This window comes from Crinia signifera, chromosome 1 (assembly GCF_055691185.1).
Source record: "Crinia signifera chromosome 1, ASM5569118v1, whole genome shotgun sequence".
Taxonomy (NCBI): Eukaryota; Metazoa; Chordata; class Amphibia; order Anura; family Myobatrachidae; genus Crinia; species Crinia signifera.
The window spans coordinates 91,566,752-91,592,339 of NC_139217.1; the positions used below are offsets into that span (position 1 = coordinate 91,566,752).

A 25,588-nucleotide genomic window follows, 5' to 3' on the forward strand; every position below is an offset into this window, starting at 1 on the left:
AAACAGACAAAAACTGTCACTCAGATACGGTACTGTAGTTGAACCGGTTTGATTTAAACAATTTGACTGAATGTTTTTGTCCATTTTCCTGGGTTTGTGAGCATATTTCTGATTGTCCTTTGCTTGCATCCAGTACCATATTTTTATTCCATCCAAGCACCTAGTTGGATGGTTGGAGGAAAGTTGGTCTGATGTGTGGCCAGCATTAGGTTGACACAGGATTGGATAGCTCATGGTCAGATGATTAGACCCTGTGATGTCAGTACTCCAGGTAGGCTTTGAAGTGGAGAGAGGCCTAGTAGGCTATAAACACTGAAGCCTAACTCCTAAGAATGCACAGGGAATGCTGGATTTCATATCCAGACACTAAAAAGCTGATTGCAGAGGAGAATCATATGCTGCACCAAGGTTGTTGCTAATTACTCACAGAGGAATTCAGTGAGAGTTCAGATGAAAAATGCTGAACCACTGCTAGCAGGGAGCTAAGGGGTTACAGCTGTCAGAACACTGGGCTAGAGTCTCTCAGGTGTCTAATTAGAGAGCTGACCATAGTTTCACAGTGATTGCAGCCTAGGTACAGGCTGAATGAATCCAGGCAGAACACTCTGAAAGTGTGCAGAAGTGCAGAAACTGGGGAACGGAAGAACAAACCCCCAAGTTCCTGACAGGGGTACTAGAAATACATCTAAAAGTTTTGTTGTCTCCCACTGTCTGTGTCTGTTTGTTTGGGGAACCCTTGCCTTACTGCTGGGTATGGACTGAGTTAGGAATTGCCATCAGTTTACATCTGCACTACAACATCTGTATCTTTTCCAAAGGGGGTATTACAAAAGGAGAATAACCATTCTGGTTCAAGCTGAGAGCAAGGTGGTACTAACTGAATTAACCATGCATGTTTTCAGCCATGTGTTGAAGGTCACCTGTTACTGTATTGCATATCCAACAATGAAGTCTATGGGCTTCAGCAGCATATAAACACACAGGGTTTCCCTCCTTAGACTACAGTGGGCACTAGCTGAAACTGGATAGTTGAAGTTTGGAATAAATGTTGCCTGTTCTGACCAGTCTTCATTTCTGATAAAACATGCAGATGTTTCAAATACGGCAGAATACCGTAAATCACAAACAACGTGAATCAATCGATCCTTCCTGGCTTGTGTAAGCGGTTCAGGCTGGTAGTGGTGATAGAAAAATGTGGGGAATGTTTTCCGACAAGTTTAGGTCCCGTTATACCATTTAAGCTTTGTTAAATGCTCACCATGTGCTTACTTTTATGACAACAGTCTACAGATCTTCCAATGACCACTTCCAGCAGAATAATGTGCCATGTATGAAAAAGTCTACTAAGACGGCGAGTTCAGTGTACTCAGGGGCCTCCATCTTCACTAGGTCTCTATCCAATAGAACACCTCTAGGATGTGGTGCATCCTGCGATTTGCAGCATGATTGTGCAGCAGCTGACACATCTGCGGAAACCATGTTATGCCATAATTTAAGAATATAATCTGTTGTGAGGCAAAGGGGGTCCTACCCAGTACTAGAAACAAAGATGGGCATCATGTCCTGAAGAGGTGTGCAAAACATTGAGGTGTCGTCCTGGAAAGACGATCTCCCCACTCAGCTACCTTGCAGCTGTCTGTGCATTGTTGCTGCACCTGCCAAGCTGTAGGCAGATCCCAGGGAAGGGTGGGTCATCTTAGCCACTGCCAAAGAAGTGTCCTGTGTGTTGGTGACAGGGAGGCCAGGGCTATTGCAATGAATTAATGGGAAGCCTCCTGTGCGTGACAGCTTCCAGAGTGTGGCCTAAGTGTCTGCAGCTCCCATTACTGGGAGTACTTGTGTGCCTTGTCACCTGTGCTGCCTGCGAGGCACAGGTAAGTGTGGCCATGTACATGTATGTGCATGTAGTAACACATTAGGGCAATGATGTGGGTAACATTTTCTTCTGGGTCCACCCCTGCTTTTTCTGTGAGGCATAACATTTAACAGGAATTACTGTGGACATTTTGTATAAGGTGCACTGCGACTGTGGGCATTATGTTTATAAGGGGTGCTACAACTGCGTCCATTATGTATATAAGAGGCATTACTACTGTAGGCTGTAATGAGCACTACTACAGTGGGCATTAGGTGTATATGGGGCACTATTACTGTGGACATTCAGGTGTTTAAGTGGCACTGTTACTGTGTGGCATAATGTATATAATGGATACTACTGTAGAACATGAATAAGGGGCAATACTTTGTGGTGTAAAATGAATCAGGAATCACTATGTGCATTGTAATATGTAGAAGATTGTGCTATTGTGTGGCTAAACCCCTTACTTGTGAGACCACACTGCTTTTGTACATCATGTGAGGTAGGCTGTCCCATCGTAAAGTATGGGAGCGAGGGCTCAAATGTATAGTTTACAGCGTGGTGCCAAACACCCTAGCACCGGCCCTGACTAGAATGGTGTCCCTAAATAAGTGGCCACTGATGGTATGTGAAGTATCTGCTGTAAATATTCATTTCTATCTAGTTATGTTGAAATAAAAAAGACATTTACATAAGAAATATTTTAAAAAGAAAATCCCCAAATATCTCCACGATCAATTGAGAATAAGTGGTTAAAAAAAATAATTGTTTATTATATTATCACACCAGAAGATACCAGTTTTCGCTACAGTAATTATCAAATCAATCCAGTGGTTATATTTCTGCATGCCATTTCTTTTTCCTTGCTTACATCTGAACATCTAAGCAGTCTGTCTGGATTTAATCAAAACCAAATGTGCATCCAAGTTCTCAGCCCAGACCAGAGCAGTCAGGAGGAAGTCACTCTACGGAGACAGGAGGGTGAAGTAAAAAAAAAAAAAAAAAAAAAAAAGATAATGGTTGACAGTTTTGCAAAGCCTAAAAACACAGAGGTTATCCTGCAAACTTGGTCTGCGCATTACAGGACTGGAAGGATGTCAGCAAGATTCTAATGGAATCATTATGAAGACATTCCCCAGCGTTAGTGCGTTCTGAGCAAAACACAACTTGGTGGTCTCAACGGAGAGGTAAAGTTTTATGTCAATGTAAATCGCTTTTGAAACATTCTTTTTATTTTTATACAAGATATTTAGATTTTTCAAATAACAAGCATGTCAGGGGTCATATCTTAATTCTTACATCCACTATAACAGTCGTGAGAGTCATAGAACGGTATGAAATACTTGTATGCAGTTGTTTTTTCTTACCATAAGAGAACATTGGGCTATATTTGCATTATAAAATGACCAGGAGTGGATTGTATCTAGACTGGGAAATACTTTTTTTTCTGTTCATGCTGTTTCAGACTCGTAGGCGTTAGCACCGCAGTCTCTTAAATCAAACCTCTGGACTCAGCAGTGAAGGTTTTTTCCTCCTCTTATTTTCTTTTTTACAGATTCCATTTTTAGTTTTCTACTTTTTTTTTCCACTTTGCTGCATTCTTTTTAGTGCAGGCGTATTTCTCCATGGCAGGAAATACTTTAGAAGTAATCTGGGACTGGTTCATCTGGACCCCTAAAACATCCTGTTGAATTTAGGAGGCTGAAGAAATTGGGGTCATATTATTGGAAGGAGTCTACTTCATTCAACTATAAAGTTTGTTTACGCAATCAGAAGCTGCTTCCAATACAAGCATGTGGCAATAGTGGCAGGTATGTTCTCTAATTATCCCGCTCAACATCGATTATTGTAATACTGTAGGTAAGAATCTTACATAACCTTTCCAGCGATGTTATGATCAATGCTTATTACTGAAACGGACAGAGATTAATGTGGACTTTATATCATTTAGAAAAATAGGTTTTATACATTTTATAAAAATATCTGGTTAATTACGCATTCTCATTTACTTATTATATGCAGCTATTATCAGCTACTATCATAATCCGTGACTCAAGTAATACAAGTCCCCTCATTTACTGCCAGGTGATTATATTCATTCAAGTAGATGTACTTTAAAAATGGGGATATTTTATCATTTACTCAGTCCGTGTCATGGCGAAAACTCATTATTTATTGTTTCCTTTTTGTTTATTGTGTAAAAACCTGATTGAACAATTGGATATTTAATGCTGTTTTTTTGTGTAAAATTGTATACTGTACAATACTATTATCGAGCATTTACAGTATGTACAAAGCAATAGAAATGTTAAAACTAGAACATAAATGGGATCTAAATTGATTTCAGTGTCAAATGTAATAGAGGTTGTGAGATTCATACAGAAATATTCAAAATGAGGAGGAATTATTGGTTATTAGAAAAAAGTGACGTGTAGAAACTCCTGCAACTGATATACAGTCTGTATCAAGGTGAGTCCTGATGTCATCACTAATAATCATTAAGTTCTGATGTCATCATTGATAATCAGTGCATTCACATCAGTGTTCCTTAGGAAAACTTGTGTATGTTACGAAAGAATGCACCTCATATTGCAGATTATTACAGATATTAGATGTCACATATAAAGTCCCAGCCTCCCAATTGATATTTATTTTGCAATACTGATGGTGCAAATCTAAATAGAAATGTCTGTATAGCTCTATATTAGAGAGATTTAACAAAATATTTATTATTATTATTATTTTTATTATTATTATTATTATTATTATTATTATTATTTTAATTATTCCTATTGTTTTTGTTATTGTATTATTATGATAATTATGGTGGCTACATCATACCCAGAAGAGACTAGTATGGCTTGACGCGCACGTGCGCCGGCATGTGCATGCATTGTAATCGCCCCTGTGGCCCATTACCAATATATTGGCTGGCAGCCTGGCGTCAGAGTGCGAGTCAAACGGGCACTAGCAGCCGCGATGTGGCTACAATGAGCATGGCAATATCTGTAGCTTACCATATTCGGCCAAGTGTAATAGGGTGTGAGAATCAGAAAGTGAGAGATTTCAAGAGTTGTACTTTTTTTTTTTAAACGGCAATCATCTACACCAGTGGTTCCCAAACTGTGTGACTAGGCACCCTGGGGTGCCTCAGGACACCCTACAGGGGTGCCTTGGGTTGGTGGACCAGGATTAATTCATATTAGTAACAGGCAAAAGCAGTGCTGGTGGCTGCCAATTATAACATATGTTATAGCAAATCCTGCCCCTCACCACATAACTGTGACATACAGATGGAGCCGGGCTCCCTCTTGCTGGCGAATCGCCAGACTGTCTCCGCTGGCAATCCGCCAGCAGCCCGGCGCTCCATCTGACTGAGACGTGTGTGCGTCTCACGCGCACGCGCTTCTCAGTTTCCGGGCGGCGGGGAGACGGGAACCCTGTCCGTCTCCGCTTCAGGGAAACGGACAGGGTTAGGGGAGGCGGTGAGGGGGAGCAGGGAGGCGGTGGGGACCCCGGGTGACCACCGGCAAGCCAGCGGGAACCCGGGGGAAGCGCCGTCGAAAGGGGACGCGCGCACCAGTCCTTGCCCCAGGAACTTTCTAAATTCTGCAACACACCAATACACACACTAGGAAACAAATAGCCTTTGGCATGATGGAGGAAACCGGAGCACGAGAAAGAAACACAAGCTACAGTAAAATAGCAGGCAATCCCAAGCATTCCAATACGCCACTGTGCACATTATTCTGAATTCATCAGTTTCACAGCTCTGTAATATTGGAAGACAAAGAATTGTAAGAGATACAGAACTAGCCAATCAGCTTCTGACATTTTTAATACCCCTCTTGTAAAATATCAGGCAGATGTTGTTTGGCAAGTATTTCATCTTGCACAATTTTATCTCTCTTCAAATCTTGATAAATACCCCCCTCAGCGAGATAAAGGAAGAGCAAATGGTGCTTTGGAAATCTTATTTAACATTATCCTACGTAACTTGTTAGGTGCTTTTTTAAATTGCTATACCATTACGTAAAGAAGCATCTTAATCTTGTTAAAAATAGCATTGTACTGCGCTACTATAAGTAGTTCTTTTTATTCTGTGGTTCACATTGATGTATTTTTTGCTGTATTTATTATGAGTAGTACTTGTGTAAGTATTGAAATCATCTTCACCATTTAAATTAGACTGAGCAACATCTGGGACTTATGGTACCAAGGGTATAAAAGTTGTCATACATCGGTTAATTCCCTTTTTTTTAAACAAACTTATTAAGATTATTGGCCAAGTTTTGGAATATTTTCAGTGTGACCTTCACAAAGTCATTTTCTGGCCACAAATACTGAATTATGTCCAAACTGGAAATTTTCTGAAACATTTTGCTCATTTTTAGACTTTGTGGAGCTAGAATGTTTATTTGTTTGTTAATTGCTTTGTAGCAGATCTCTGGCGACTACGGAGATGATGAAATAGAGTGTAATTGCCTCCACGTTTCATCTGTGATAGTCAGTAACTGAAGACATTGCTGTATCTTATACTCTTCCTGTGCAGTTATATCTGGCTAGTAACTTCTACAGTTCCACATTCACATTGTGTTGCTTTTCTTTCCTCTCCCTTTATTGGAAGTAATTACAGTATAAAATATAAAACTGGGTTTTCCTACATGAAACACAAGTGTCATTCACAGGGATAATACCAAGGACCATAAAATGGGCTTACTTGCACACACAAATAAGCATTGCAGGTTTGCAGATTTTGCAGTTGGCACATGTTGCTTTTACTGTACTGTGTGTATCCTATTGAATTTATTGTTTTTCAGTTGATATATAGAAATATCACAGTCACTGATATGTATAAATGCAGGATAGGAAATTTCCTCCGCGGACTATATTATTCATTATTATCATCAACTTCTCCTACATGTAGGAGTGGGGCTGCCGCTACCCATGCCCAGACTTGAGAGCAGAAGAGTAGAAAGCCATGGGCAGCCAAGCACCTGTACATAAGTGGCTTTGGGATAGCACATGCGCAAAACAGTAGCTTTTATGGACTGCATTAGCTGCAACCCGTAGCACCGCTGTCCGAGTTTGGGCACACCTGCTGTGCAAGAGGGAGCTAAGCACCTGGCTGGAGCTGCGCCACCTAAGTGCAGGATTGCTCACCTCCTCGTAGCCCGGCAGTGATGTCCTGGCTGCAGAAGAAGCCAGAAACCCTACACTCCATGCAAGCTGGGCAGACAATTGGAGGGGACCCAACGCACAGTTGCTTGCTGTTTCCCTTGGTGGTGTCACATAAACTAGGAGTCAGTCTGCCCCGAAAGCCAAGAGTCTCCTCCTTCATATGGTACCAGTCTCAAGTCTCTGAGATACCCAAAACCGGAGATATCAGGATAAAACTTGCCGCTGTAGCCGTTAGAGTAGAGTACGTTACAAACTCTTCGTGCTACTTAGTACTCAAACAGGAAATACTGTATGGAGATGCTAAGCACAGTGTTTTGGCATCCAGGAACTTAGGAATGAGATTTTATCTCTCCCCCATTATACTTATAAAGATAGCACTTGATACTACAGTCGCTTTGTTTGGAAGAAGGCACTATTATAAAGAAGGCCCGAGTACATGTACAATACAGTTCATTAGAGAGTTCAGTACTATGCTTTTGGATTGTGCCTGCCAGACGCTTGTACAGTTAGTTACGGAAACAGGTCATTTTGTGTGTGCATACTTCTATTAAATGTAAGTTTCTTAAATGTATGAATGTTAAACAAAAAACATAGAGAAAAATTCTCACTTAGGGTCTCTGAGCATGGAGCGGAGCACACTTTTCCACTGGCCTACGGGTGCTGGTGATGGTGATCCAAGCTTGTGTGTCAGTGTGAGCAGTGACCTCTTGCCATCAGATCTTCTTATGCTGTATTGGCTATGAGACCATTGCTGTAACACGTTGATTTGCATTTGTATACGCTGTTTTTATTTAATGATTTATTGGTTTCATTTATTTTATTGATTTTCTCCAACTGAGTTACAGTATACAGTAATGTAACATTTGTCACTGGCCATTTGCAAGAGCTTGTATATCCATCCACCACTATTCGCTCTACAATACTAGCTAAGTGGAGCAATAGCCACCCAGTGTTGGAGATGTGTATTGCATGCTATGAATGTTGCCGTGCCCCAATGCACCCCGGTGCGCCTGTCCAGTTGGAGAACTGAGGATTGAAAAAACCTCTGTTTACAACAATTATGGGTAAAGGAGGGATAATGCACCCCCATGAATACAGCTCGATGAAGTCCTCCTGGGTTTAACACACCCACCACCGATTAATTCCAAAAATTGGAGAACCACATCCAGCGCTGTCTCTATAGTGTACTGATAACCTTTTTATCAATGAATATTTAGTTAGTGGGAAGGGTGAAGTCATCATCCGCCGATGCTCAATCAGCTCTCTCCAAATAACACTGACCTTTTAAAAAGGCCCTATTTTCGTATAATTATTATCCCTAAAATAAGGTTAAATAAATTAGCTTAAAATCAGGTATAAGTTAGGGGTGTTTTCCTTTTAACAGTCCTAATACCTGTTGTTTAATCATTACTTTTTTATGACCACCCAATCACTGCACATAGTAAATAGATTGTGCAATTTACAGCAAAGTATGCCAACTGAAAGTGAGGTCACATACATATCAAAGGTTGGATAGAGATAAAGTACCAACCAATCAGCTCCTGTCATTTTTCAAACTCAACCTGTAGCATGGCAGCTAGGAGCTGATTGATTAGTACTTTATTTATTTATTGATTAGTATATATTTTGTGGTTTTATTGCACTTATATCATTTTTGTGGTAACTTCCTGGGTTTGCATTACTTCTGTGAAAGTATGGCATATGGATCAGCTGGCAGGCTCCCGAAAATAATATACCACTCCTGGCCCCCCGGAAGGGTATTTAAGTCTCTAGGGGCTGGCTGATGCCCCCATCAGAACAGTGGTAAATAGAGAAGCAGCATCTATTCATGGGAGACATGACTTGTGAGTTTGTCATTACCCATGAGACTGTGCCCCCTTACCATTCACGCCTCCTGATTTCAGACACCCGATATAGTACTCTTTGCAAAGGATGGAAGGTATGCAAGATCCATCTGTAAGCAATACTGTATGCAATAAATGCCTTGTTCTTGTAGCAATACTGTACAATGGATCCTAGTTTTGGGATTCCTGTTTGGCGCCACCTACAGCAGACTCTCCAAATTGCATGTTCTAATCTTACATGTGGAGGGTGAGATTTACTAAGATATGTATTCTACTTCACATGTGATGTTGCTATGGGCAACCAATCAGATCCTGTCTATTATCTTCTAGAGGGTGCTAAATAAATAAGAATTAGATTCTGATTGGTTGCCCATAGCAACATCACATGTGAAGTAGAATACACATCTTAGTAAATTTCCCCTGGAGTGTTTAATGGTTGAATTTAAATGTATAATGTATTTGCTTTAAAATAAATAATTTTATAATAATAATAATAATAATAATAATAATAATAATCATCATCATTTTATTTATATAGTGCTCTTTCTCCAATAGGACTCAAGGCGCTTAACAGTCATAATTTTCTATTAGGACTGCTCCTTGTACATTGCTCTTTGAGATAATTATATCACGTCGTCTCCACTGACTATTTTTTTGCATTCTATTATATATAAAGAGAATGAAAAAACTATCATACTTAGATATGGTCAGTGCCTCTAATAGTCCAGTAAGAAACACAATAATAAAATAAATGATATACCCTGCGGTTTGTGCATTTTATAACACTTGGATGAGGATGAAATGACAGTATTTGAGCTTGTTGTTTCCTTTGATTGTTAAGCATCAATAAAAAGTTTGTCTTGCATTCAGCTGTTGGAGTGATGCCCTGTATGCGTATGGGAACTTCCAGAGATCACAACAATCCCTTCATTATTTCTGGTTGCCTTCTGTGTATATAAGGATTTTGTGACCCTACAGTATTTAATATCCGATTTTCTCTGCTTACAGTAAATACAAAATATCTGGTCCAATAGCTTTTTCCAAACAAAATACAGTTTATGTTCTCTAAGACAGAAAAATATTTCCACTAGTTAAAATAATAGTAATGGTAAAACAAAAATATCCTTTAGCAGTGATGCTAACCTTGACACTCCAGATGTTGTTGAACTACACATCCCAGCATGCTCTTCTACAGTTTTGCTATTTGGCCATGCTAAAACTAATGCTGGGCATGCTGGGATGTGTAATTCAACAACAGCTGGAGTGTCAAGGTTAGCCATCACTGCTTTAGAGTATACCAAATCAGTTAAATTCAGATAAACTCTGCTTCTAATGCTTTTGTTCATTGGTCAATTATGTGCAACACTTCTCCATAAACAATTATTATTATCTTCATTCCCCAAGACCTTAGGAGGAATGTATCAAACTCATAAATGTTGGACAAGCTGCACACCAATCAGCTTCTAGCTAGCATTATCAAGTACAGTCTGTAAAAGAATAGTTATTATTCTGATAGGTTGCTAAAGGCAACTAACACATCTGTATTCTTTAGAAGATTTAACGGGTTGGGATCATTTGGTCTATTGCATTATGGTCGAAAGTCATTAGGTAGAATCCATTAGGTCGACATGCTAAAAGGTCGACATGACTCTAGGTCGACATGGGAAAAGGTCGACATGATTCTAGGTCAAAAGGTCATTAGTTCGACAGGTCATTAGTTCGACAAGGTCATTAGTTCGACATTGTCTATGTCGACATTCACAAGGTCGACATGGGGTTTTTCACTGTTTTTTTACCTGAATGTCAACACAGTCGACATGGACACAGTTTAAAGTGCACTGCATCCCCTCGCATCGCTCGCTGCGCTCGCAATGCGTCGGGCACGGTGCCTCGCTACGCTCGGCACACTATTTTATTCTCCCACCACGCCCTAGTGGATGGTAGGGCATGAAATACCGCCTGTCGGCACATGTTGGCTCAAAAAACAGTGAAAAACTCCATGTCGACCTTGTCAATGTCGACATAGACAATGTCGAACTAATGACCTTGTCGAACTAATGACCTGTCGAACTAATGACCTTTTGACCTAGAATCATGTCGACCTTTTCCCATGTCGACCTAGAGTCATGTCGACCTTTTAGCATGTCGACCTAATGACTTTCGACCATAATGCAGTAGACCAAATGACCGCATCCCGATTTAACAAACCTATGGGGCTCTTTTTACATAGGATCGCATTTGCATCATGCTATCCTTTTGTTGAGATGTACGTCTCTGCAGATGCAGGGATAGGGGCTCAGAGAGGTGAGATCTTTCCGAAAGGAGCTCATCCCTGAGATCTGCTTCGCCGGGTACCTGTGCATGCACGGTTAGCTCTGACCCCTGGCATACCCGTGGTGACCGCACTGCCATGCTGACAGTGCAGTCTGTAGCGCATAGTCTGCATTGAGATACCGTCATCTCATACATCTGTGATCTTGTGGCCACACTGCTCATCTTACTGTAATGCATTTTTTATTTTCCAGAATGTCTCCACCACACATCAGATTTGAGTTGACACAACGTGTTGACTTTGCCGGCCTCCGGCATATTGCGCTCAGTACGCATTTGACTTTCATTGGAGTTGTCTGCTTATATTAGTACTTTGTAACATGATGCATTTTTGTGATATTGTGATGTACTTTCTAGCTGATTTCTGACACTGATACCGATGTTCTCACACGATTGGTGCCGTTAAACGGCACGATTTACTTTCTTTCTTTATATGGATTATTGCGTTTCCTTTTTAACCCTTCTTTCCTATCCCGCTTTCTTCATTATACTATTTCATCCACTACACTTTCACTCGTATTTATACATTGTATCACCTAACATTGTTTCCATGTACCTTATTATGACACTTAGTTACCCCAACAACCGGGGACGGGATGATGACGTCATTATTGGACGCATCACTCGGACCGGGACGGGACGGGTACCTTCACGTGGTTTTGGCTATAGCATAAAGGTATGTTCTTGTAACCTGTATGTTATCCTAATGACGATGGTAATAAACATCGAAAACGTTTGATCACAAATCTCTGCATCATTTCTTGTTTGTATGAGTCTCCGGGTGCCGCCTACAAACTGTACTATTTGGTGGGACCCCAAATCCCTCTCTGGAAGGGCACTGGGGCAAGTTATCTACTAGTGGGAGTGCTGCTCAACAACCCGTTTGTCATCTCAGAATAGACGTAACCCCAGGATGCAATGTGATGCTGCCTGATGTTGATACATCGGCAGCATCACATCACCCATAGAAACCTATGGGTAATGTGGCTGCCGGCAGGAGGAATTGCAGCAGGTATAGGAGCTGCCGTTCATCCATCTTACATTTTGGGGATATTTAACATTTGAGGCTAATTCACCAAAAATGGGTGTGTTTGGGAAGTTTGTCGCAAATATTTAATATTAATTAGGCCCCTATATGTTGGGTTTTATAATATTACATAGTTACAACTGATGTAACTGCACAGATGTCATTACTTTCAATCTGTCTTGCACAGTTAAATATTGTCATAAGAATTTTCACCCATACAACAAAATAACCTTTCTTATACCAATAATGAAACTTGGAATTACCTACATTAAAAATCCCTATTATTTTACCAAATGATCTAAAATCGAACAGAGAAACTGCACCTGCTAGGGCTGAGGCCTGTTTGGATGATGCTGACCATGGCAGTCTTTTTGTATGGGCTTAATAGAATAGAATAGAATAGAATAGAATCAACTTTATTGGCCATGTATGCTTGCGCACACTAGGAATTTTTTGTGGATTTACAGTGCAGCATCAAGCAGGGATGAAGGGGGGGGGGGGGAGAAGGCATTACATACATTTCATTAAGACATTACATGTGGGGAACACATGCCCACCGAGTTGCACAGCGCCTAGGCAGACATCAGCGGTGCCACTGGTCACTGCTACAGCCAGGTAGGTAACATTAAGCAGAGACAGTACAGTTATCAGACAGGGAACACATACCCACCAAGCTGAACTGTGCCTAGGCAGCCATCAGCGGCGCCACTGGTCGCTGAAACAGCCAGGTAGGTAACAATACAAGCAGACAGTACAGTTATAACACAGGGAATATATTTGACTGAGCTGCACAGCTCCTAGGCAGCCATCAGCAGCGCCATCTTGATCATGCTGCTCAAAGGCAGCAGTAATAATAATGGGCACTTGCCCAGAGGCCCCAGGTGTAAATCGGCCCTGGGGAACTCAAGATATCCAACTTCAAAGCAGCAGTCCACATCCGACCTGTTAATTGCAATTCCCAGTCATATTTCTCAGGTTCTGTCTGACTTAGAGCTGGGACTCTCCCCTTTCTGGCGACACTAGCGGCTTGTCTCTATCTTGCCCAGAACCAGAGAGATATCAGCCTTCCAGCAGCCGGTCCCTGCTCCAGCTCCAAACGTCTGGCGTACAGTTTTATATTTTTGTCAATGGATTGCTCTGGCTCAGTCCTGATCTCTGATCCCCAAGCTCCCAGCACCTCCTGAAAGTTGGGACTCTAGGTTTTTATACTATTGAAGGCTAAGAAATCTGTTTCCAGATAATGGCGATATCTGCAGTCAAACAAGCTGCACTTCCACCGGAAAATGACGTATATTAAGCCCACTCCATTATCCAACCCTCCCCTGTGTATAAAACACCCCCTACCTCCCTGGAAGTCATTTACAAGGGACCTTTCATTCAGCTCAGTGCCCCCTTCCACACGTTAGTGTTCACCCTCCCACCACCTGTGCAGTACAGGAGTAATTAGCAGGTTACTGCTCCAGGTCCTACATGTTGAATGGAAGATAGAGCACCCACTGCCACCCGTGGGAAATCAAAGCTGCTGCTGATAGCACCCCCCCACCCCTAGGAGGGGAGAATTGGTAAGGGCCCCAGTGCATTGTTATGCCCAGGGGCCCACACTGCTGTTAAGACGGCCTTGATGTTGACCAATGGAATATCACAGTATCTACAGAAGGTAAAAGGGCACTCTTACTCCTTGCACATTTGGACACAAGGATGTACACTAGTGAATGTTGTAGGCATTTGCATATGGTCACAGATGGGAGACCACCAGTAGATGCAGCCACTTCTGTGTCCACTTCTAAATCAGGCCTTATGTCTCATGACCGGAATGCCACTGTTTGTTCCTGAAGTCTAGTGTGGCCTCTCAGAATTGAATGTACTAGTCATTCGTCAGCTCTTTGTGTAACTTTTCCATGTTTTTGCTGGTTCTGCCCTTTGGCTACTCCTGAAGGTCCTATCTTGTCTGCTCCAATGCCCTATACAAGTTCCTGACCAGTCTAACTATACTCCTGTCACCAATGTAATGTATACAGCGATGCCCAACCCTTCTTGTGGAGGTTCCTTGTGACCACCAGTGCATTACACACTTCTTTGACCAGGGTGGTGCCAGTTTTATTTGGTAGTACACAATACACTACAGGGGTGTGAATTATTAGATAGACAGTGTCTAGATCAGTGGTAGCCAACCCTAGCCCTCGAGAGCTACCAACAGTTCACATTTTCCAGACAACCTAGCTGCTGCACAGCTGCACTCATTAATCACTGACACATTTTAAAAGATACACAGATGGAGCTAATTGGCTCACTTGTGATTCTGTGAGGAGACCTGCAAAACATGCACTGTTGGTAGCTCTCGAGGACTAGGGTTGGCTACCCCAGGTCTAGATAGACAGTCAATAGCTCGACCCTAAAGGTTCAACAGGCAATAGATCAACAAGATCAAAAGGTCGATGTGAGAAAGGTCAATAGGGTCAAAAGGTCGATATTAAAAAGGTAGATACATGAAAAGGTCAACATGGGTTTGTCACATTTTTTAAAGTGTCAATGTCAAATACTGTCGACATGGACCCCCAATTAGTATAATGTGTACCCTCGCATAGTTTGCTTCACTCACCATGCTTTGTGCTCGGCACCATATTATATTCTCCTTCTATGCTGACGTGGATGATGAAGTAAGGAAAAGCCTGAAAAAAATCATGAAAAACTCATGTCAACTTTATTATGTGTCTACCCTTTTCATGTAGACCTTTTGACCCTGTCCACCTAAGTCCCATCCTGTCTTGCCATAGTTTTTCTATTAGAGAATTATAAACTATGACAAGGCATGCTGGGATGTGTAGTTTCACAACAGCTGGAGGGCAACAGTTTGGACATGCCTGATCTAGACACTGCAGATCTATCAACTGGGACCAACACTCCGGTCATCACAATGGCCTTTATTCTGATCTGTGCGGAAATTCCCGCATTCTTACGGAGCGGTCCGCACGCCACGGTGTTTTTCCGCATGCGGCCATCGTCCGTAGAAACGCCCACGTGTCCTCCGCATTCGGACGGACTCACTCTTTAAGAACAGGGCGTGTTTACGGACGACATACAAACCATGCGTGTGCGGGAGAAACACTCCGATTCGGCACGGTATTACAGAGTATTACAGAGTATGCTCGGGAATACCGCATCCGAACGGGAGCCAAGCGGTGCTACCGCACGTAAGCGGAGGATTTCCGCCAAACAACCCACTATGAAGTATCTTCTGCAATACATCACATGACCCACTTATTCAATTACCTACCCTCATAAAAAACAGCTTATTTGGAATTGGAATCAATTAGATTCCAATATATCCTTACAAGCATGCCTAACACATGCATAGCACACATTAACCCTTACAGCAATGTAAGTGCAATGGTTTCTATTACACCCTGTGTCAAACATTATAAACATTCTACACATATACTATTTAAAGTGCTAATAAAACCAACAACTGTGAACTTGCATAAAGAATTTATTAAAATATCGATTTAACATAATGAAAAAAAAAATAAATGAAACATTAAATGAGCAGGTCTTTTAGGTCCTGCAAGTCGGCTTGAAGGAGCCGGAGATGGTGCTCTACTCGCAGGAGGGCCCCACGCACCCCCTCATCTGCCGGTGTGGTGTCATCTGTGGGCATGTCAAAGGGGCAAAAATTAGTCATGATATTCATGCATACATTTCACATACTACGACATAAATTGCACAAATGCTAGGTGACATGTGTGTATATATATATATATAGAGATATATATCTATCTATGTAGAGAGATAGAGACACACATAGATAAATATATATGACACATACATATATACATACATGCAAACTTATTTACTACATACTGTCTTTTTTGCCCTCGACCCTTAACTCTGCAGAAGACATAACAGTCATATTGTTTCTTCTCAGTCACAACCCACCCATGACTAACCAATGTCAAGCAGGTCATGGCCTACGTCAATAAGAACTTGTCACAATCTGCTCAGTCTAAGTTCAGTGATGGTTGGTGGCATGGGAGTTATGCAAATGTCAGGAATGCACAATACACATCCTCTAAATCATAATTCTGTCTAAACCAACCTACAATTCTGTGAGTGACAAAAATAAATCAGAACTACAGGGGGGGTTTAGGTAGAGGAGGCTCCGGGGACACTGCCAACTTGTGACGCCATTCCAAGGTAGGCCGGCCCATACTCCATTTCGAGCATACATCCTACAGTTTATAAATAACATTCACCAACAATATCGATGCCACTATTTGATGGGTCATAATCTACGCTTGCAGCAGGTGATTTTAATCCACAAATGATCCACTCATCCCTTTACTCCTGGATCCTGTTTAACTACAACGGTTATGTGGCAGTCAAAATGGACCTCCAACCCATCCCACAAACCAGTGTAATTGAGAGGTGTCCTGGATGAAAGGGATGCCTTGGACACCCCATCTAACCCGTACCTGTATCTGTAGCTACCCACTTTGGGGTCTATATGATTAGTATGGGCCCAAAATTTGTAATCACCAGTGCTACATAACAAATACCAGTACAACTACTTCATGAATGTTGCATTATGTCAACATACCGATCTGCTGTGACTCGGGTGCCTGGCACGCCTCCTCCCCCTCGGAATTGGATGCGTCCGGGGCAACCGTGGCCTCCTCAGCCCCCTCCTCCGCCAGCTCCTCGGCCAGAACAACGTCCTCCTCAAACTCCTCCTCCACCTCCTCCTCAAACTCCTCCTCCAACTCCTCCTCCAACTCCTCCTCCTCCACCACCACCACCACCTCCTCCTCCACCTCCTCCTCCGCCACCAACACCTCCTCCTCCGCCACAAACTCCTCTTCCACCTCCTCCTCCTCCACCTCCTCACGCACCACCTCCTCCTCCACCATTTGCTCCTCCTCCACTTCCTCCTCTTCCACCCTTGCCGCCACCTCCTCCTGGGGGTCTTGGGCCTCGTCCTGGGCCAGGCCTGCCTCCGCCTGTTCACGGGCCTGTCGGGCTCGGGCTCGTGCTGTGTGGTAGAAAAAAACATCATGGTCAATGTCGGCTCATTGGGGCACATTTATTCATCCATAACAAGACATACATGGAAGGGTGATAATGATGGCAAACGATGCAGGAAAGTAGCTCCTTACTGTTAATGGACTCCAAATTGTGACATTTAAATTATTATGTGATTGTTAGTCATTTGTTCACACATTACAACCCAGGCATTTATCAATGTGTAACACATATTAGATTGGGCACATTGTATGCATCAGAATCCTCAATGCTATGGCATGACATATAAAAGGCACATGACTGCATGTTAACCAGGAAGAAGCACACATAAGAGTCTATGGACTTTTAAACCCATGGACACCCACTTATCATGAGACACATTTTATTGCTTATATATGCTATGTTGTAAGTGCGAAATTTCATAGCTAAAATACTCACATTCAGCAATTTCGCCCCTTATTTGTGTGAGCAGCTGGGGCTGGCGCCTGCGGAGGTCCGACCACCGCCTCTCCAGCTGCCCGAGGGACCTCCGCACCCGAGTGCGGGCGTAAATCCGGCGCCCTGCCGCTGTGTACGCCCTCCGCTTATGGCGGTTTGTTATGAAGGGCCCCGCACGGCCCAGCCTTGTCTCCATGACGGAGACAAGAACCCTGAGCTCCTCATGTGTGAAGGGTTCTGCCCTTCGTGTCTCCGCCATGTTGACAATGGCATCTATCAACCAATCAGGTGGTGGCATTGGTTGATCACAGTTATTTGTGATAATAACTTTATTGTTCATTTTTACATTAACAGCGTCTCTGCGCCAACACAAATGGTGACAAATTCGCATGCCTTCAAAACCGTAGTGTTGATGTATGCCAATGAACAAATCTGATATATATAAAACACAGTGTGTATGCCCTTAGCAAATCCAATAAGGCCGCGCTCCGCCAAGCAACGCGTGCTATAGCTTAGCAAGGCATAGCTGTAGTTAGCATTACTTACTCTATGCATATATGTGTATGCGTACATTTATGTGTAAAAGACACATACACACACTTGCAGGTATCCTGAAACCAGCATTATACACCAGCCCTGCCTGCCTGCCTGCCTGCCTGCCTGCCTGCCTGCATGCTCCTTGAAATGTTGAAACATGTGAATAAATTCCAACATCATATATAGATATATATCTATATATGCAAACAAATCATACATCAACACAGGAAATAATCCCCAACACATGATAGAATAAATCAATGTACTCACCAGTCATCAGGGATAGTATCAACTACAATAATGAAGATATAACAAACACATAAGATCCCTTGTCCAAGGTATAATAATTAGCACCTATATTGAACTTCCCCCAAAACTAAACACATATGCTAAATATCTCCTATTTCTTTGCCATTAGGAGGGCAGGCTGGCTAATGTTCGTTTTGTAACACTGACAACTAACACACTGGACTTATTTGAAGGGGTGATTGTGACTAAAATGGGTGTGTTATGTCAACTCAATAACATGTACCTGAAGTATCTTTGCGCCACAGAGTCCCGCAGCTGGTATCCCCTCCGGCATTCAGGGGCGCGGGATGGGCGCATGGGCGGATCTTGCGGCTCAGATGGTACCTCCCACTCATCAAAGGGTATCTCACGCCGCACAGCAATGTTGTGGAGAAATATACACAGGCCCACGATCCTCGACACCATTTCAGGCGCATATTGCAAGTCACCACCAGTGCGGTGGAGCACTCTAAATCGACCTTTTAAAAGGCCAATTGAGCGCTCCACCACTTGCCTGGTGGCAACATGCGCCCCATTGAATGCCTCCTGTGGGCCCGGTGCTGGGTAGCTGTACGGCGTAAGTAGCCAGGGCGTACATGGGTAACCGGAGTCACCCAGAACCCACGCATCACGGCCTTCCAGCTCTTGGAGTCTTTGCCATATCCCGGTTTGTTGGATGACATGAGAGTCATGGGCACTTCCGGGAAACTTCGAGTTGAAGGCGAGAATTTCCATGGATGGGCCACATACCACCATCACGTTCAGTGAGTGGAACAATTTGCGGTTCCTATATATCTTCTCACTTCGAGATGGAGGCACAAATGGTACATGGGTGCCATCCACAGCCCCTATCACATTAGGGAAGCCAGCAATTTGTTGGAAGGCGTGCTGGCTTCTGCGCAGGGTCTCGGGGGCAAATGTCATGGCCATGAAGTGCCCCTTGCGCCTGAACATGGCCGACGTCACACGCCTCAGGATTCGGCAGAAGGCCGGCTGAGATATTCCAGCAAGTACTGCCACTACTTGTTGGAACGATCCTGAGGCGCAGAAATGCAACACCGCCAGCAGCTGTGTGTGAGGCGGAATTGCTGTCGTGATCCCGTGTAGAGGTTCCAAATCGCTCTGAATTAAGTTGAGCAGATCCAGAATTACATTTGGGGGTAACCGGTACCTAGTAAGTACCTCATCATCGGGCATAGCAAACAGAGTCACCCGTGTGCGATAGATTCTAGCACGTCCTGGCCTCCTTGGGCGACGAGTGGGGAGAGCCGCAAGTGCCCTTAGCCTCCTCTCCATATAGCGCATCAATGCTTCAGCAACCTATAAAGAAATGAACATAAATACTGATGCACCTATGCACATAATGGCCATATCCCACTACAAACTGATTTGTAGGCTTCTATACGTACAATTGATGGCCGCCCCGTGTAATCACGCAGATCCATTTGACTCTATAATGATGACACAATAATATGAACTCAATACACACCGTCCAAAACACACAGATAAAGGTGTCTGCATTTTTTGCCAACATCATGTACTATGAGACATTTCATCTATTGCTGGGACATGTTGTCCTGCAATAGATGATCCCACACAGGTTTAAGACCTGTGAGTGAAATAGTGAACATGTGACATGTTGCACTAATGATACACACACTTTGCTGGCCCAACAATCTGTAGTCAGTGAGGCAATGGTGCATACCTTCATACACTTACATTGTGAATGGATATCATATCTACAAGGAGCATGGAAGAGCTTACCTTAGACCCTGACAAGTCGTGATCTGGAGACAACTGATTCTACCAGCAACTCACTATTTATAGGGCTCTTACATGTGTGGTCTATAACAGTAGAGATGAGTATTGCCTGACTTGTGGCCTGGATTCTCTAAGGGATTGGGCTACTTTTAGCTTGCAATCAAACGCCATAATACGACAGTAGTCATGATTCAAATGTCATGTAATGCTAGCAAATAGCATGTGTATTGTGCAATAGTCCCAGGTGTATCCGAAGATTCTATGCAATGTTATCATTGGTGACCAGTATTTCATTTAGAACTTTCGCCAGGTTTTCCACAATGGAATTTCCGCCACCGTATGCGGCGCGAAATAACAGCGACGTACGCTCACGCACGGAACGCAGCTGCCGCTGATGTCCGCCAAACAGGATACACAAACAGTATATAAAGGTGTATTACAGGGTGACAATGTTGTTGCTAACATGTCTGGCTCCCAACCAGAGGTAGACCCAGAGCTGCAGCAACTTTTTGCCCAGCTGGACTCCAGCACCACCTATGTGCCACTGCACATGCAGGCAGTGGGTAATGAGGAGGCTGCTGGCCCTTCTACAGCAGGCCAAGCTGCACATGACCATTCTACAGCAGGGCAACCAACACCTGGCCCTTCTGCAGCAGCCCAACCTGCAGCTGGCTCATCTGCACCATCAGCAGATTTGTTTGGAACACAACAGGGGACTTCACAAGGTAGTACCATGGCCAGCACTTCAAGTGCAGCGACTGGTGCCAGGGGGCGTGGCCAGGGACGTAGCAAGGGGCGAGCCAGTGCAACAGCCGAACCACCAAAAAAAAACAAGGCATATGAAGCACAGGAGCTGGCCATCCTGGTTCCCCGAGCACGTGATTGGATAGAGTGTCCATCCGAGAAGCTGACACACACACGCCGATGGAAGATTTGGGAACAGATAACGGCAGAGATTAATGCAGTTGCGCCACAAGTTCGTGAGACGGACCATGTGAAGAAGAGGCAAGTTGTTTTGTCATACATGTGGCCAGTAATAGCCAAGTAATGATTGAATTGATGCTTATATGCATTTTGCAAATGGCACATGAGGTTGTTACGATACACATACATTATTGCCATGTTATTTCCTTGAGAGTTAGAGTAGGGTGATTGTGAATGTGTATTGTAACGGTTGATATCATAGTTGCATGTAATATTATATATGGGACATTAATCACATGTTGTAAGATGTAGCACATAGCAATGGCTGCAACAGCTAACATTGGGAGTGACATGTATTAATATGTCAACTTACATTGCAGGTGGCAGGACTTCAAAAGCACCCTGAAGAGGAAGATGACCAAGCGGTGGGAACACAGCCAGACATCTGGGGCCGGCCCCATGCCATCAGGGCTAGAGCTCACCCCCCTGGAGGAGATGGCGGAGAGCTGTATCTCAGTTGAGGAGATCAGGGGGGTGAGCACGATGGATAGCGAGGCCCCAGCTGAAGTGTTTGCGTCTTTTCTGGAAGGTAAATATTGGTCATGCCATAAACTTGTGCAAGTAATTATCGTAGAATGTCTCCTAATTGTGTTTATCTTTTCCCACAGACACCCCACCGCTTGGTGAGGACTCTGCTCAGGAGGTGGAGGAGTCCGTGCCACCTGGCCCCAGAGGTAGGCCTGTGCAGCAGCAGGCATCGGGCCAAGCCGATTTGGCCGCCTTGGCCCAGGTGCTTGGGGACATCAACCAGCAGGGAGACTTGGCATCAGAACGGATGCGTAGGACCGAGGAGATCCTGGCGAGCTTGGTCAGCACCCAGCAGTCCATGGCTGCGAGCATGCAGGCCATGGCTGAGTCACATCAGGCCATGGCTGCAAGTGCTCAGGTGCTGGCCGAGCAAGCCACCCGCCAAAATGATCTCCTCCTCCACCATAATGAGCTTATGGTGGAGCTGATTACCAGCAACAGGGTCCTAATGTCATCCGTTTCTGGTGCATTACCACCGGAAACACTCCCTGCTGGCAGGAGGGGTAGACCAGCCAACCCCTCCACATCATCTGCTCCACCTGCCCCAGCATCTGGCCGTCCCCGAAGAGCTGCTGCACAGGCCAAGGAGCCTACCAAGGCCAAACGTGGTCGGAAATGAACTTGTGGCTGCATTAATCTCTGCCGTTATGTGTTCCCAAATCTTCCATTGTGCTGTGTGTGTCAGCTTCTTGTGTCCAATCACGTGCTCAGGGTAACCAGATGAGCCCTTGCTTCATATGTCCTTAGTGGTTCCCCTGTTGCCCTCTTTTGGCTGCCATTACTGTCAGCTGTACTTGAAGTGATGGCCATGGTACTATCTTGTGAAGTCCCCGGTTGTGTTCCAAATCATTCTGCTGATGGTGCATATGAGCCAGCTGCAGGTTGGCCTGCTGCAGAAGGGCCAGGTGTAGGGTGCCCTGCTGTTGAATGGTCAGGTGCAGCTTGCCCTGCTGTAGAAGGGCCAGCAGCCTCCTCATTTCCCACTGGCTGCATGTGCAGTGGCACATAGGAGGTGCTGGAGTCCATCTGTGTGCAATTATATATGTTTTGTATTTTTAATTATTTTGCAGCATTCCTGCCATGTTGTTTATTGTTTGTATGTATTATTTTATGGTCTTTGCATCACACTGGCATTGAGTGTGACATGAATATAAATAAATGTGTTTACTTTACCCAAAATGTGTGGTTTCATGAGTACATGTCGAATACACATGTGTATTGCTAGTATTAATATTCAGTCATGTCCATTGTTAGCAGTTTTAAAGTGTCTGACAAGTACAGCATATGTGGGGGATTACTAAGGTTTCCTTGAAGCAGCAATGGTTTCAATTAAAGCACTGACAAGCGGCCTATTAGTGAGTAATGAGTAAAGGAGTAGATTCTATTGGGTTCAGGTGTTAATGGTTGTAGTCATTAGGCGTACGTTCGCCTACCGCATGAACGAGTGGTGTCCGCAAAGCAATAGTACACTTGTGGACACCGCACATTTCAGCCCTTTTTGCTCGCGTGCATTCGGAGTGGTTTCCGAATGTACGCCCCCCAACATAAGTGTACTCCCCCGTGTCCGCCCATGTTTCCGCCCCGTTTTGCCCACTTTGAAACTACGCCCATGTGTCATTCCGCATGACGCCCATAATACGCCCCTATTTCCCGACTGATAGCGGTGACCAGTTTTGGACGGTCTTTGTCCGAACTGGTACCGAGTCAAGGCGTGGCACATGCGCGTAGCGTTCTCCACGCATGCGCAGACGCCGTAAAGACGCAATCCGTAAGAACGCGGTAAAGTCCGCATCAATCAGAATAAGGGCCAATGTCCTTGGAACACTGCAGTCTGCCTAATAGATGAGCTCCCCTGTGTATCTGCAGGGTGGACAAATATTTACCCATAAAACCTTAATAATTCACAGATTTTTTTGTAGGTTATGTTGGCTGTGATGTTGTAGTGACTGATCTAAGCCAATGCTTGTTCATTTTAAAAGTATTTAACCCTTAGTTCCAGTAAGTTAATTGCCAAGTTTGCAGAAGTAAAGTCCAAATTTTAATTGAGCCACAAAAGCACAAATAGATGATTTTATAGCTGGAAGTATAGGGACAGAAGCTGACAACTTTTAATGTTTATAGCAAGTCATTTAGCATCAAGAATTATTTTATCAGTATTTTAGTATAGATTGTGTTATAAAGCATTTGGGTGGAGTTCCATGTTCCATTTGGAAACGATCCTATTTCCTTTGAGTTTACACATTATTTAATGGTAATGAAACACAAGTGTGATGTCAGTCTGGTGGCCCTGTTTCAGTTTGTTCTTGTTTCCGTGGCACACAATGTAACAGAAGCTGCTCTCCAAAGCCATAATGTGTACCAGATGTTTTTTTTTTGTATTCTCTACATGTACTTATATTGGATTTTAATTTCTTTGTAAAGGGGACCTGGTCATTTACTCCTTCTATCTGAGCATATTACATGTAGGGTAAGGAAATCTGTTTTCATAACCGATTTACTTGCTATGTTGCTTTAGTAATATACATTATATTATTGCATTAATTATCAGCATTAGCAAAAAGCTACAGTACAGAAAATGCTCATTGCAGAAAGCATTGCATCTTTTACAGCAAGGATCGGGCAAGAGCAAGTGCACAATAATAGTGACAATGGCTGCTTCTGCCGGCGGATGGGAGCAGTTTGGTCACACTGTAGATGCATGCAACTTGGATTTTGGGAAAAGATCCACAGTTATTTTACTGCAAGCGATGCTATGGCAGTTGTGGGCAACTAGCATGCAATGCTTAATCAGACTTTAAATTAGAGATGTGCGCAGACCTTCGTGTTTTGGTTTTGGACCGGTTCTAATTCTAAGTTTTGGCTTTTGGTAAAACCATGCTCAAGGAACTTGTTTTGGATTTGGATTTCAATTTAGTTTAAAACACAATCCAACTAAATGTGGAAATCCAAATTCCGAGGCACAGGAACATTTGAACTAGGACTTTGTTTAGATCGGATCTCCTCAGGGGGATCTGGATTGAGTTGTGGTTCACTACAAAATCCACATAATTCAAGGGTATTTGGATTTCTGGAGGACTGAACCGCACATCTCTACTTTAAATTAGGGATGTGCACCGGCCACTTTTCGGGTTTTGAGTTTTGGGTTCTGATTACCTTGAGGTTTTGGGTTCTAATGGGTTTTGGCAAAACACCTTCTTAGTGTTTTGTGTTTGGATTTTTTGGGTTTTGGGTTCTGATTTCTTTTGTTAAAAAAGCATAAAAATTGATAAAAATCACAGAATTTTGAGGTTTTTTTTGCTCCTACGCTTTATTAACCTCAATTACATTAATTTCCACTCATTTCCAGTCTATTCTAAACATCTCACAATATTGTTTTTAGGGCAAAAGGTTGCACCGAGGTAGCTGGATAACTATGCTAAGCCACACAAGTGTGCGGCACAAACACGTGGCTCATGTAAGAGTGGCACTGCAGTGGTAGATACGGCAGTACTAGTCAGTGGGCCCCAGACTAGACAGGTAGATAAGACAGTACTAGGCACAAGACAGGTAGATACGTCAGCAATACTTGTATGTGCACCATATATATATATATATATATAAGTAATTTTATTATTACTAGGTACTGCTTGGCAGTGGCACTCAGTGGCACACGTCAGTGCACCAGCAGCATGGAATTATTTTTTAAAGTCCCACGCAGCACAAGTATTATTTTTTAATTAAATTATATATAGCAGCCTAGTAAGTACTAGGTAGGTACACTAGGTAGCCAGTAGCACTGCCAGTGGCAATAGTGGA

At 43.4% G+C, this 25,588-nt stretch overlaps 1 protein-coding gene and 1 long non-coding RNA gene across 3 annotated transcripts in view; both read left to right on the top strand.

Annotated features, from left to right (window-relative positions):
- LOC146026234 (uncharacterized) overlaps nt 1-25,588 on the top strand; it is a 484,129-nt gene that overhangs the window by 55,050 nt on the left and 403,491 nt on the right. The window lies entirely within an intron of this gene.
- Nucleotides 2,910-25,588, top strand: part of DLC1 (DLC1 Rho GTPase activating protein) — a 377,085-nt gene continuing 354,406 nt past the window's right edge. Inside the window, exon 1 of one of the 2 annotated variants that reach the window (XM_083170037.1) lies at nt 2,910-3,045. The gene's annotated coding sequence lies outside the window, so the exon portion shown is untranslated. Of the gene's footprint in view, nt 3,046-3,557; nt 3,670-25,588 lie in introns of those variants that run through there. The other variant, XM_083170028.1, reaches the window with a different exon arrangement.